Consider the following 12291-nt stretch of genomic DNA (forward strand, 5'->3'; position numbering starts at 1 on the left):
AAGTCAACCAAGTTTAAAAGGCATGATCTGCCTTTGACAAAGCCAAACTGGGTTGGATCCAAAGTCTGCAAATTCCCTATGTCTTTATTTATGAGGTCCATTATGATCCTCTCCATGGCTTTGCAGATAAGGCTTGTCAGGCTAATGGGCGGTAATTTCCAGGGTCGGTGGAGGCACCGCCCTTGTGAAGTGGGACCCCAGTTGCAGTCGCCACTCCTGGGTGCGTATCCAGAGGTAAGACTTTGATTAAACAGCTGTCCTAGCTGTGGGTTTAATTCCTCATTGAGTTCGTGGAGCACACAGCCGGGGACACCATCAGGTCCCATGGATGCTGTGTTTTTTGCTTTGTAGTGAGCAGTTCTCACTTGGGCGCTGGGGATGTTTGGGGGGCTGCAATCGTTTGGTATAGATATCTCACCTTTGGGGAGGGGAGAAGTTTGCACTGAACCTGTCAGCCAGTATGTTGGCAATGTCTGTAGGATCAGTAATCTTCACATCATTTTGAACTAGTTCTGAGCATATCTGGGAGTTTCCTCCTAGGTGTCTAACATAGCTAAAGAAGGCCTTATGATTGTCTTTTGAGTCTTTAGCTATTTTTCTCTCGAAATTTGCTTTGGATGATTTTATGAGAGCTCTTAGTTTTTACTTATAGTGATCAAGGGTGTCTTACCTTTTAAGGATTTTGCTGTATCTTGTAGTAGCTTCCTCCTTTTATTGTAGAGTTTGTTTATGGCTGGGGTCCACCAGACTGGACGCTTGCCTTTGGTACTAAGAGTCTTTGTTTTGTTTGGGATTGCCTTATCCATGCAGTCCTGCAGGTGCTGGTAGAAGGCGTCTGTAAGTGATTCAGCGGCTTGAGTACTGTTTTCCACCAGCTCGGGGCCTTAAAGGAGACCACACTAGTCTTTAGAAGTGTGAAGTCGGCTTTTGAGAAGTTCTTTACTGTGGTCTTTTTATTTCAGGTGGGGTGGGATGAGGACCTCCAGCGAGATTAGTTTGTGATCTGATCTCACCAGTGAGGGGTATACTTCCGGTGTTGAACATTGTGCTCCCATGTTCGTGATGATGAGATCAAGTATGTTATCTCCTCTTGTGGGGATGGTGACTAGTTGTTCCATGGCATTTGAGTTTATGAATTCCAGGAACTTTTGGGCTAGGGTGTTTGGGCTTGAGTAGTGTTCCCAGTCTATATTAGGGTAATTGAAGTCACCTAGTATGATGGTGTTTGGTGATACATTTATCCCCTCTAGTGTTTTCAGGAAGGCCATGTGAGGTTCCTGAGTTTGTGAGGGTGGCCTGTAACATGCTACAATTTGCAGAGCAGTCTTGCCTATGGTTAATTGCACCTGGATGGTCTCCGATGCATCGTGCGTTGCCACCAGTCTTGAGGTGTGGGTGTCCTTAATGAATATGGATACCCCTCCTTTCTTGGTATTGTCCGGATTTTGGGGCGGAACGCATGATATGAGGTAAAACCTGATAGCTGGGGTGCTCTCAGGAGCCTTGAACCAGGTTTCTGTCACAGCACAGACATCGATGTTCTCCATACTGAGAAGGGCCTCGAGTGCGTGCATTTTGAGATTGAGACTTCTGGCATTGAGCAGCATTACCCTTAGTTTTTTCCTTTTTGTGTTCTAGGGTGGTAGATTTAGAATTTGAGCCTTGCCTAAAAAGGCACTATGGGGTGGCAAGAGCCTTTGCCAATATCCGGAATCCCAGGGTGACAGGTGCAAGCCGTCCCTTGCGGCAGCGTGGCTTGTCCAGCATGTCATCCCAGGCAGACAGATACTGGATCCCCTTTGAATGACACCAGTGTTTAAGCCAATTGTTAAAGCTGATCATCTTATCTCTGTATTGTGGCATCACTCTTGGTGAAGGTAGGATACTGCTCAAGGTCAGGGTCATACCTGCCTGGGCTACATAGTCAGAGAGCTCCTCAATGTCTCTTTTCATGTAGTCCAAGGAGGTACGTCTCAGGTCGTTTACACCAGCGTGGACAATGACTGAGTCATATTTGTACTTGCTGTTGAGAGACCTGAGTGCTTGCGTTATGTGGCGGATTCTAGCGCCCGACAGGCAGCTTACTGTGACCTTCTCCTTACTCAGTCTGGTGAGCGGGACATCAGTGTGTCTGACTATGGAGTCACCAATGACTAGTGTGTCTGGCATTGTGTTTGGCCTTAAGGGCTGTGACTGTTTGACACTCTGACTGTGAGGTCTATGTGTTGCAGGTGTTGTGTTCTGAGGTGGTGGTTGTTTGGGTGTCTGCTTTGGTGGCCTCTGCTGTTTTGGTAGATTTTGATCAGAGCCTCGAGTATGTCTTTGTGTGTTTATGTGTATGATTTGAGGTTGTAATGGTGCTATGTGAGACTGGGTCTATAGTGTGTGTGGTAACCTTCTCCTCCTGACTGGTCTTGCCAGTCCTGTGTTGAGAGAGCTCAGCCTCCAGTTTGGCCGTATAGTTGCATCTCTCGCATGTATTTGTGTTTTGTGGGAGGAGGAGAGGGTTGTCTGTGTACATGAGGCAATTGTAACATTGCCTCAGTATTCCCAGGTTCACCAGCTGAGCAGGAGAGGACACTAGCAACTGATCCCTCGACATGCTAGAAGGATAGACAAAAACTTTAAAAAAGATTCAGGGGGACGTGGGTGACCGAGAAATGGGGGTTTTCCTTTTTGGGGTACTATCTATGACAAGAGTGCCGTATCAAGGTAATAAGTACTGTAGGAGCAAGTGCTAGGTTTAACAGATAGAGAATAGTCTACTTGGAGTCAAGTGGAGATGATCTTTTTAGTTATAGGATAAGCTGATTAGATCAGTAGTATAGTTCGAGGAAGGTAGTTTTAAGGGAAAATTTGAAGAGTGGACTTTAGGTAGCCCGAATAGTTTAAACCTGCCTAACCGGCGCTGCCCTAGTGTGCAACAGTGGCAGCTCGCTCATCGCTAAGCAGCGTTTACGCTTTTATACCAGGTGGCTGGAAAAGCTAGAAACTGGCCCAAAACGACCAATAAACTACTAGTTACTGGCTGAAACCTCACAAAACTGGACAAAAGGCAGCTCAATGCTTCCCACTCCCACTGGTAAGCAAGGTAACTTCCTCTCCCCCAAATAAGGCAAGGAAACAGTACACAGGAACTACAACGAAAGCCCAGGAATCAGCAACTCTGAAACTGGACTAAACTAGTAAAGCAGGAAAAACAAGAGATATTTTTTTCTTTTTTTTTTTTTTTTTTTTCACAAAACAGGCAGAAACAGGTACAGCAAACACTTATAAATGCTATGAATCAGCTACTACAGCTTACACAGAAGAATTTGCTACAAATACAGTCAAATAGTAACAAACAAGGGTTCCAAGTGCAATATTAAGTTAAATGCAGTAAAAAAATATGTTTAGAAATAGAGGTTACCCTGAGGAATTAATAACAAATTTAATGACAGAGGTTGTAACAAAATGAGAGGATTTGATATGTCAACCATTACTGAATAATACAAACGAGGGAGTAATAGAGATGTCACTTAACCTAATATCGGAAGGATTTAACAATGAGGAAGAGGCTACAACTGAGATAAGGATGCAAGATAATGAATGTTAAAAAAACAATAAACAATATAGAAGTTCATTTATTACAAATTATAGCCTTCACAGTAATAAAATTGTGGATATATTACATAAACATTGGCAGATTTTTAGGACTGACATGTCCCTTCACAACATAGTAGATGAAAGACCTACAATAGTATACAAAAAAGGAAAAAACATGAAAGATTTGTTTGAAGCAAAAGGGAATAATGGAATAGGTAAAACATACAGATGTGGAAAATGTAAGTTTTGTAAGTATATTTTTGAAACATCTGAAATAACAATTTCAAATATGAGAATTATATTGAGGCATAAAGTTTGTTGTTCCACAGCAAGAGTAGTTTACTGTAGTATATGTACAGATTGTGCTATGTTTTATATAGGGAAAACAGAGAGGAAGTTTAAAGAGCGAATAGGGGAACACATGAGAGCCATTAGGGATGAAAATGAATTAAACGCCCTTGCAAAACATATTAATACATATCCTGGGCATAATTTTAAATTTGTAGTATTGGATGTGATTAGACATAACATAAGGGGAGGGGCATGGCAACACATACTGGAAAAAGCGGAATTGGAGTGGCAACTTAGGTTGAATTCAAACAATTGGCCAGGGATGAATAACCATATTTCGATAAGTAGCATTTTAAAGTTGAAATCATTATTAAGGTAAAATTGTGTGTGTGTGGGGGGGGGACATTAATTTGATAGACAAAAAGTATTAATTAATTAATTATTATGTATATTTTAATTATCAAGTATATTATAAATTTTGAGATGGAGTATTTATTTATTTATTTACACTTTAGGAAATTTATAAATAATTTATTAACTATTAACGTATTTATAGTATTTATAATATTTAAATAATTCAATTTTAAGTTAATCTGGGAAATGAATTATTAGATACATTCCATATGTATAAAATGTCATGGGAGGATTATATACATACATGCCATTCATCAATAGTAATAGTCTATAACAGTTACCAAGAAAACATATACGCAAATATAACACAATTTAAAACATACATTCTGAATTAAAATCACGTACAAGGAGAAGTGTTCGGAGAAAAACAAACAAAGAGAAAGATGTTGACCTATATATACATATATATAATATACAAATATATATATACACATCTTTTTATACATGTATATATTTTAGATTTAAATAGATTTTTGTGGGCTTCCTTTTCCGAATAGAGAGAGATATATTTACATATATTTAATATAACACATATATAGACTACATTAAAAACAACGATGAAAATATTTGAATAATGATTAAGGAACCATAATTAAAATATACATATGAAATGATTAAGAAATGGTTGAAGGCACATAATATGTTATATACTTAGAATATTAGAGAGAAGGCACTTTAAAAACCTTACATATATATACACATATATATTTTCAACAATATATATTTTACAATATATATATATTTTTTAAAAAGAAACTTTGAATTTTTTTAAAATTGTATTTTAGTATTTGTTTTAAAAGCACTAACTTTCCCTTTAAACAATGATAATGTATCAAGTGAACGTAACTTAATGGGGGAATGAGTTAATTACGCTTATAAAAGCGTTTGAATTTGAAATGAAGGGTTTTGAATGTTTGAAAAAGTTTGGCAGCAGCCAAACGAAAGCGCTTACGTACTGGTGTTTTGTGGAAGTAACCAATAAACAGAACTTTTGAAATACGCTGAGTGGATAGTATCTCCGTGGTTCCTACCCCATTGTGCTTTGTTTTGGTTTTCTTGAGTTCGTGAATTGTTGAAGTTCGTGTTCACATATGTGCTTGTTGAGTATCTTTGCTGTGTTGTGAAAGGTAGTGTTATAGATTTTTTTTAAGGTAAACTGCACAAATTAATTTAGGGATGGGGCAGGTTTAGGGTTAGGATTAGCCTGCATTAAAACCTTCCTACTCCAACATAGTTATGCAGGTTATCCCTAAACCAGCCCCTAGCCCTAACCAAAACATGTACTGTACCTTAACAAAAAATAATTATCGTAAAACTACCACTGTCCAGTCAACATTTAGCTGACATTTGGTAGGATTAGTGTTTGTACATAGGAAAAGGAAATTTTAAATGTACTGGGTTTCTGTTGTTTGTGTTGTCAGTATTATAAATGATCGACATGTTTTGTTCAATTTTTGGTGTTTTGATCATTGAAAACATTAACAATTCAGGATATTAATCATACACACATGCACACATGCACACACACAAACAGACATACAAAACCTAACACATACATGCATACACAAACATGTACGGGTTATATGGGAAAGTGAGAGAGAGAAAACAGCATTTGCAGAGTGAGAGAGAATTACAGAATGAGGGGAGGAAAAATAAGAGATCATCTGTAACAAGCTTAAACATTTCTCCCTCTTCTCCAGGATCTGTTTGAGATGTCTTACCAATTTCTCAAAGTTCCATCCTACAATATATAAAAATCATTTACCAAAGTAATGTGCTGCAACCTCCTTTCTCCTGTTGGCATATTTTAAAAGACATGCACATTTTATTTGTTATTTAAACCAAATACAGTGCATGTATGGTCTTTATATGAAATGAACAACAGAAGCAGGATTCTTAAGAAGACTCATAATACACTGGCTCATATCTAAATCACAGTAGCATCATATTTGAATCATTTTAATTTTTTAACAAATTGATATCTATAATCCTTTCCATTGCATGTCATCCAGCAGTCTTAAATCCTGAGGCCAGTTTCCTTTTTCTAAGTAGCTTAAGGTAAGACCATACAAATCTCAGTTGGATAACATGCACATAAATTAAGACTGTAAAAAAAAATGATTGTCAAACCTTACTGTGTCCTCCACTCCACAAGATGGCACTGTCATTAATGTACAGATGCTGGCTGTGCTGAAGATAAGGCTTATACCAGCCTACTGTTACACATCTCATAGAACCATCTGCTGTTAGCTGCCAATTAATGAAATCCAAGTGAGTATTTATATCACCACTCTCATCAAAAAATATGTCATCCCCATCATAGGTTTTAAAATGCACATTCCTTAAGTGATTGAGAAGCTTGAAGTAGTAAAGATAGAACAGTGGTATTATTGCACTGGTGGTATTAGTGAAAAAGTTATATAATTTCAACACCATAATACATGAAGCAGCACAGCCCATAAGAAAAAGAAACTGATATATTTTATCATCTCAAGCAACAGGATAACCCTGCAATATTTCAGTAAAACCATTGCTCTAAGGCAGTATATTATGAATAATACAGTTATGCATATCATTTTTATAGGATTTTTTTGCAATTTTTATAGTAAGCTATACATGTCATAAGCAATGCCAGAGATTGTAGAAAATGTTTTACTTTTGTAAAAGATCTCAGAACCTCAACATACCATTTTCTGTGTGATACATCATAAGGTGTGCACTTTTTAAGCATCTTTTCCTTGTTATGTTTTACTTAAATATTTTAGAATTAATAATTCCAAAAATGATACTTGTCACATGCATAAACAATAAGGTAAAAGTGTGTCTATCGCACAGATTTCACTGTTCTCTTTGGGACCTTTAGTGGTATGACCTGAAAGGATGATATATTTCTGAGAATGTAGAAATACCTGTACAGTGCACACCACTGTCTTACTGTTGTTATAAAATGGAATCAATATTTTTATATTTTAATGAAGGGACACATTGTATTATTCACTTTAAATACATACTTATCAGTAAATACAGTCACCTTTGCAGAATCCAGTTCAAACTGACATGATCAGGAATCATAAATATACAGAAGGTCAAAGATCACATTAGATGTACTCAACAAACAAAAATTTCATAAATAATCCTGAAAAGAATTAGGCAATATTTTATGTACTCAGACAGATACAATGTGCATGTAAAGTGTGGAATCAATCTCTCAATCTCCTTTGTCACATGACCTCTCATATTTGCATTTTCTCAAGTGGTACTTTGTTGTGGTAACCTGTCACACCAATGATATAATATACTGTATGCTTAGCAAAGTATCCCACAATTCACATCAGTATCAGTGCAGAATTGTTCTTATTTGTTTAATTATTTTGATCCAGGTTATCTCTCAGTCATCCTCCAGGAATCTTTTAACCCAGATAACAAACCTGTTCTAACACACAATACAGACAGCAGATCCTGTCTCTTTAAAGATGTATACATGCCTCACATATTGTTAATAGCCTTGATAAAACCATTTAATATTAATCATACACTTATGAATAAAACACACTAATATTACTTGGGCTCAGTCTGTCAATATTTCCCCACATCACAATCTGTTGAGTAAGATCATCTTTCTATGATGTTTAAATAATACTAACCACCAATATGAATAGAACTAGGCAATTTGAGGCCTAATTTGTTGTCATCTCATGATGCACAGACATCAGTTTTTCTATTCAACTGCCTCTATTAGAGAAGATTCCTCATTTTATTGGAGTAAATTCAGAAAGTTAATCACATTATCATTTGCACTATTTAACATGATCCTAGTACTTCTCAGTGACAGCTGGTAACTTAAGCAGCTTTTTATGGAAATAAAAAGAAAGAGTATTCTACTCCCTATGACAATGTTTTCTATTACCCATCCATATATCCATGTTATGCTTAAATATGGACAGGGATGAACTTTGTTTTATCTGGATGGAGAGTCTGTTCCAGAGCAGTGGTATCCTCTGTCCCTCCAAACTGTTATGTTGATGTTGTAGATGAGGTTTGGATCCCAACATTGAGTATTTCTGATACCACCTTTTTAATGATGTTCAAAAAATCCATCAGTAATGGGTCAGATGATGCCTTATGTGGCAAACACAGGTCACCTCTTTGCAGTCTACAAGATACCAAGTATTTTAACAGGACTCTGAGTCAGTCCATGTAAGACATATTCTTAGACCTTGTATCCTTTTAGTAAGGTATCTCTGTGGGCATTCCATTTATTGTATGTGTCTGGACAGATGCATGCAAAAGGGCAGTATACTCAATGTCTGGTCTAATGAGGGCTGAATAAAAGGGGACAATGACATCCTTAGGTCTAGATGCATGTCTTATGGCAGTGGACACATGCTGCTCAAAAGTTAGGCTACTGTCGACATGCATTCCCAAATCTTGAACAACTTGATCAGCTCTAAGGGTCATATTGCCAATCTAGTAGCTCACCAGTGCAGATAACTTCCCAAAGGATAACAGAATGCATTTTTTTGCACTTGGTTTTACTCCATTATTTTAGCACCAGTAATTTATTTGGGACAACTTTCCTGCAGGATGGCTAAGACATCCAGTGATTCAATGACAAATCCTAACTTGTCATCTGCAAACTTAGTCAGCCAGAGCCCTTTGGTACTTGTTTGTACTTCAGGGAAGTAGATGCCAAACAGGATGATCACCAGCACTGAACCCCTGCAGACTCCACTAGTCACTTGTCTCTTTGTGGTGGGAGCATTCCCTATTTTGATTTCTCACATACTATTTATGAACAATCTATGATGTAGGAGTTTGTTTCCAGTTTATTTAGCTTTTCTACTTTCCTTAAACAAGAAACATCTTTATTAAATTATGACACATGCAATCATACAGTTATACAAATAAAAACAAAACATATTGACATATTTTCAGTTACAAACATTATACATCACTTACAATATGCCCAGACATTGTATGTCAAATGTTAAAAATATCATTCAGTTCCTGCCTTCCTATAAACTTCATTCCTCCCCCAAAACATTATTCATGTATTGTTTCCACAATTGATAATTTCTATGTGATCTGCTCCTTTCTTCTCTAAAGATCCCACTTCCAGATGTTTTATCTCTGTTACTATATTCTATGTTATTGTATTCACTACTTCTAGTATCGTTGGTTTAGACTTTGATTTCAAGTTCTAGTAATTGTTTTTTTTGCCAGCTACAAAAATTAAACTCAGCAAGGCCTTACTATATCTAGACAATTCTGATTCTGTAACACAGCTCAGAAATTATTTTCTTAGTTACTCCAATTTGTTCACCCAGTAATTTTGTTATAGTAGTCAGCAGGGAATTTTTAAACTCTGCCCACTCATTACACTCCCAGAAAATATGTTCCTCATTACAGCTTTCTTCCCCATCACACCTCCAACATTTGCAATCTACCTGAGGAAAAAAATATTTGGAGTCTGCTTGGAATAATCTAAATATTCTAGACTTTGCTGCATATTTTGGAGCCATACATATATCTCACATTATTTATTTGTGAGATGCTTCAGTCTCTCTGCCCAATCCTTTCTAACCTCCTCTGATTGATTCCTGTAGTTATCATGCAACATTTTATATGCCCTGCTAATTATCATTTTATTTAAAAGCAGCTTCTATTAAAAACTCTGCCAGTGCTGTCATTTTGCTTAGGAACCCTCGATTTCATTCCCTTTGTCTATACTACATATCATTGCTGGAACCTGTGTCTAACAGAGCTCTTTTCAAACTATCTGGAAATATACAGAGCTAAGTATATTTTTTAGGTTCTTCAGAATTGTGTACTGTAAATTGTTGCTGGACTAATTTTATTCAGAGTTGTGCACTGTTATTTTTGATTCACTCGATTGGCAACTAAGTGAAAGTGGAAACAAGTTGCTATGTTTTATCCAATGATGGCTTAGCACTACAAGGCAAGTTAGTACTCTGGCCAGTATACCTGATTGGTCTCGAAAAAGGGTGTGCGGAAAAGTTAAGAAGTGATTGGGCATTTATCATTTTAAATGATCTTGAGTGGAGTCATACCTTATGATCTGAAGAAGGCTGAATAGCTGGAAGTGCTTATCGGATAGAATCTCCACGTTCTTTTTATGTTTTTAGTTTTTATTGTTTATTAAAATTGTTTTAACAGAGTTTTGGTTTGCCGTGGTGCCATATCGAAGTTCTACTTCTGCTTGTTTATTCTCTTTACTTCGATACCTTCAGTGGTGACAGGAAGATTTTGTTCGCTTAAGTTGGTATAACAGTTTTTTACAGCGTGTGTCATCTAACTGTTTGAAGGATTACTTGCATAATAATAGACCCTGTTAGTTAACAGCCTGCATATCATTGCTGGAACCTGTGTCTAACAGAACTCTTTTCAAACTATCTTGAAATATACAGAGCTAAGTATATTTTTTGGTTCTTCAGAACTGTGTACTGTAAATTGTTGCTGGACTAATTTTATTCAGAGTTGTGCACTGTTATTTTTGATTCACTGTATAGTTTTTCAGATCTCTGCTGAAAGTGTTTTGTCCCACCACCCCCTATTTTCTGCTGTGTCTTAAGTTGGTATAACAGTTTTTTACAGCTTGTGTCATCTGACTATCTAACGGATTACTTGCACAATAATAGACCCTGTTAGTTAACAGCCCGCATATCATTGCTGGAACCTATGTCTAACAGAACTCTTTTCAAACTATCTGGAAATATACAGAGCTAAGTATATTTTTTGGTTCTTCAGAATTGTGTCCTGTAAATTGTTGCTGGACTAATTTTATTCAGAGTTGTGCACTGTTATTTTTGATTCACTGTATAGGTTTTCAGATCTCTGCTGAAAGTGTTTTGTCCCACCACCCTCAATTTTCTGCTGTGTCTTAAGTTGGTATAACAGGTTTTTACAACTTGTGTCATCTGACTATCTGAAGGATTACTTGCATGATAATAGACCCTGTTAGTTAACAGCCTGCATATCATTGCTGGAACCTGTGTCTAACAGAACTCTTTTCAAACTATCTGGAAATATACAGAGCTAAGTATATTTTTTGGTTCTTCAGAATTGTGTCCTGTAAATTGTTGCTGGACTAATTTTATTCAGAGTTGTGCACTGTTATTTTTGATTCACTGTATAGGTTTTCAGATCTCTGCTGAAAGTGTTTTGTCCCACCACCCCCTATTTTCTGCTGTGTCTTAAGTTGGTATAACAGTTTTTTACAGCTTGTGTCATCTGACTATCTAAAGGATTACTTGCATAATAATAGACCCTGTTAGTTAACAGCCTGCATATCATTGCTGGAACCTGTGTCTAACAGAACTCTTTTCAAACTATCTGGAAATATACATAGATAAGTATATTTTTTGGTTCTTCAGAATTGTGTCCTGTAAATTGTTGCTGGACTAATTTTATTCAGAGTTGTGCACTGTTATTTTTGATTCACTGTATAGGTTTTCAGATCTCTGCTGAAAGTGTTTTGTCCCACCACCCCCTATTTTCTGCTGTGTCTTAAGTTGGTATAACAGTTTTTTACAGCTTGTGTCATCTGACTATCTAATGGATTACTTGCACAATAATAGACCCTGTTAGTTAACAGCCCGCATATCATTGCTGGAACCTATGTCTAACAGAACTCTTTTCAAACTATCTGGAAATATACAGAGCTAAGTATATTTTTGGTTCTTCAGAATTGTGTACTGTAAATTGTTGCTGGACTAATTTTATTCAGAGTTGTGCACTGTTATTTTTGATTCACTGTATAGTTTTTCAGATCTCTGCTGAAAGTGTTTTGTCCCACCACCCCCTATTTTCTGCTGTGTCTTAAGTTGGTATAACAGTTTTTTACAGCTTGTGTCATCTGACTATCTAAAGGATTACTTGCATAATCATAGACCCTGTAAGTTAACAGCCTGTATATCATTGCTGGAACATGTGTCTAACAGAACTCCTTTCAAACTATCTGGAAATATACAGAGCTAAGTA

This window comes from Protopterus annectens, chromosome 1.part1 (genome assembly GCF_019279795.1).
Source record: "Protopterus annectens isolate FY-2018-M chromosome 1.part1, PAN1.0, whole genome shotgun sequence".
Lineage (NCBI taxonomy): Eukaryota > Metazoa > Chordata > Ceratodontiformes > Protopteridae > Protopterus > Protopterus annectens.